The following is a 3,371-nucleotide window of genomic DNA, read 5'->3' on the forward strand; positions in this document are numbered from 1 at the left end:
ATTTATAGAAAAAAAACTAATAAAAATGGAAACTTAAAATGTCCGTAAAGAGCTCAAAATAAGTCAAAATATTTTCAAAATTGTATGGTGTATAGAAAATGAAAATATTAACATTCAGTCAAAATTTCATGTGCTTACGGTAATTTGTTTAAGAGTTGCACCAAAAACCAAAATCAATTTTCTCGAAAACAGATTTTGAGTAAAAATTCCCGTTTTTCCTTAATTTTTATTTTGTTTTTCACGACGCTTTTGAAAACTACTGGGAAATTTTTACTTTTGACCCCCCAAAGTACCAACTAGATTCACTTTCCTATTAGAAAAGAAACTGTTGAAGAAAATCCAAGCACTTTATTGTCTTAAAAGGTGATGACAGACACAAAAAAAAAAAAATAAAAAAAATACATTATTGTAAAATTAATACATTTATCTTTCCACTCAGAATCTAAAATGTAAATAATATAATTGTGTGTTTTTTTTATTGGTCTTAAACTCGGCAAATTGTGTTTATTAAGAAATGAAATGTATGTATATACTCAGGAAAAGGACAGAAAAACAGTAGTTAAATAGATTTTTTTGGACCTCCCCCCCTTGAATAAATCCTGGTTGCGCCACTGTAGTTCACAGATAATTTTCTAAAATATTTATAAAAACCAATAACGAAAAGCGCACTATTCAATATGGTCAACTATAATTCACTACGTCGTATGTGTGTAAGACTGAGACAACACATGTGACAGAATACAATGCACACGTGCCGAGTAAAACATTCCTGCATCATAAACACTTATACGACATTATAGGTACAAATTGGTATTAAAATATTTTATAATATAAGTATTGAAAAGTGTTTTAACATAAACCACATTTCACCCGCACATAAGTCAAACATAATATAATGAAAAAATATGATTGTAAAAGGGTTATACGGGACGGTTATCAAATATTGGTAGTGAGCTAATGAACACAATTTTTTACCTATATAAATTAGAACACATGGCCTACTCTACCTAATTATAGAATATTAGGTATAGTTATTTAACAAACACTTGAGTTCACATAATATTATACAGACGTGGTCTAGTTAAGAGGATACCCGCATAATATAGGGTGGCCCAACTTTTAAATCTGCTGTCATTTTTTAAATATTTTGTTGGCAGCCCTGTTCTTATAATTTCTAGTATCTACTATTACTCCAATCAGCTGTTGTTTTCTATATTGGTTTAGTCATCATGGAGTGGTTTACAAATAAACAATGTGTTCAGATCGTTAAAACGTATTATCAAAATCATGAAAGTGGGGCTGAGACGGTAAGGCGACTTCGGTCGATTTTCGGAAGAAATGAAGCACTCAACAAGTCTACAGTTTTTCGACTGATAAAAAAGTTTGAAACAACTGGTTCTGTTGCTAGTGTGAAGTCACCTGGGCGAAATCGCGCTCAACGCAATGCACAACAAATCGCTTTTGTGCAACAAAATGTAACAGTGAGTCCAGGGAAATCAATTCGCCGACGGTCACAACAGCTGAGTATTCCACGCAGTTCATTGCAAAGAATGTTATGTTTCTTTGTGTTACACACGTGCGACATAGTTAATTTTCGTTTGTCAGTGTCAATAGTGTGCTATTAGTTTTACAGAGAACTGAACTAGGTATTATTAATTAAACTTATAAGAAGATTATCTGTGTCCTCTCAATCAACTTTTTACTACATTTTAATTTTTAAACGAGCTATGTGTATGCACAAATGTCACAAATGTCAAGTATGATGTCAAATATAAATATCACAGAAGTTCTATAATATCAAATAAATCACGAATATAAAATAAATAGGTCCGGTACGCGGACGGTAACGAAAAGGCGGGAGAAAAGTGGTGATACGGGCCCTGTGCCACCACAAGTTCTTCCAAAACGGAGTGTGTAGCCGTTCTCTTACAACTGATAAGAACTCGAAAAAAAAAGAAAAAAATTATCAGATCATGCTTACCAATACTAAAACATAAATTCCCTGTACCTTTAGGTACCATAAAGACATTACCAACATCATCATAAATTATATTTTATGTAATATGTATTTGTATTCAGTATTGAATACTAATTATAAATAATATGTTAAAGTTTCGATCGTATAAAAATATTACCAAGTACTGAGTAGTAAGCAACAATAATGCAATATTGTATATTTTTTCCATAAAAATAATATTTAATGAAAGAAATTTTACTTAAATGTTAAAACTGTTAAGTGTCATAATATGTATGAAATGCCACAAAACATTCATGCAATGTTCAGTAATTATTGTTGTATTGGAATAATCTTGTTTATGCGTTACCCGCAACTGCAGCGGCCTGCAATTATAATAATACTCTATAGTTTATTTATAAGTTCAAAAATAAACCCAAGTCCAAATAATTATAATATCTCATTAGTCATTAAACACTAGTATAAACATAAGCATTGGTTTTCAGTTTCGGATTTCGGGGAAGCCGAACCCGCAGCAGTGACCTCGGCTGTGCTTTGCATTCTTGGCGGGAGGTATAATATTGTATATTTGTATAATAATATCATTATCCTGACGTAACTGGTAGTGCGGTGTCACGAATCTCAACTTTGCCTACTGCTCTATATTACGACTTATGAGTAAATAATGACTAATGACTATACCCATAATTATTAATACTTATAATTACAGTATTACCAATTACCAGATTACCTACATCTTTCTTTCTTTAACCACTTTTTGCTATCATGCGACGAGCATATTGAGTTATGGTACTTGACATTTGTTTAACTGTTTAAAACAGTTTAATATATTTTTACAACGTGTTTATTTGTTAATTGTTTGAACGAAACAAAATGAAGCACATTAGTGGATAATTCTCGTCTCCTCCAGTTGTTAAACAGGTAATTATTATACACGTCATATTGGTCTGCTCTTTAGTCAAAATGTTTGGCATGTAATTATGTAATTGTAAAGAAAACGTTGGGTTATTGCTACATTTCCGGACAGTAATGACTTAATTGTAAAAACCAACAAACTGTGTATTGAAAACTGTTGATAGTAATGGAAATTTAGTGGTAAAATGTGTGTGGGACCCCAAGCAACATATTTTGAATATACAATATTCATTTACTATAGGTGAGTTTGGAAAAGCATATAGCGTTATCTGACCAGACTGCATCACTATCGGAGACACCAGTTCTGAGCCTCAATATAGCACTATTTTAACTTGCCTGAGGTAAGTCAAGTAAACATATATCTAAACATTCATAAATATTTTTACAGTACAAATTCCTTAGAATTTCTAAATAAATTATTAATACAGTGAAACTATTTACTAATTAAATTTAGCAAGTATTACTAAAGTGTCATAGTTGA

This window comes from Acyrthosiphon pisum, unplaced genomic scaffold (assembly GCF_005508785.2).
Source record: "Acyrthosiphon pisum isolate AL4f unplaced genomic scaffold, pea_aphid_22Mar2018_4r6ur Scaffold_20960;HRSCAF=22641, whole genome shotgun sequence".
Classification (NCBI taxonomy): domain Eukaryota; kingdom Metazoa; phylum Arthropoda; class Insecta; order Hemiptera; family Aphididae; genus Acyrthosiphon; species Acyrthosiphon pisum.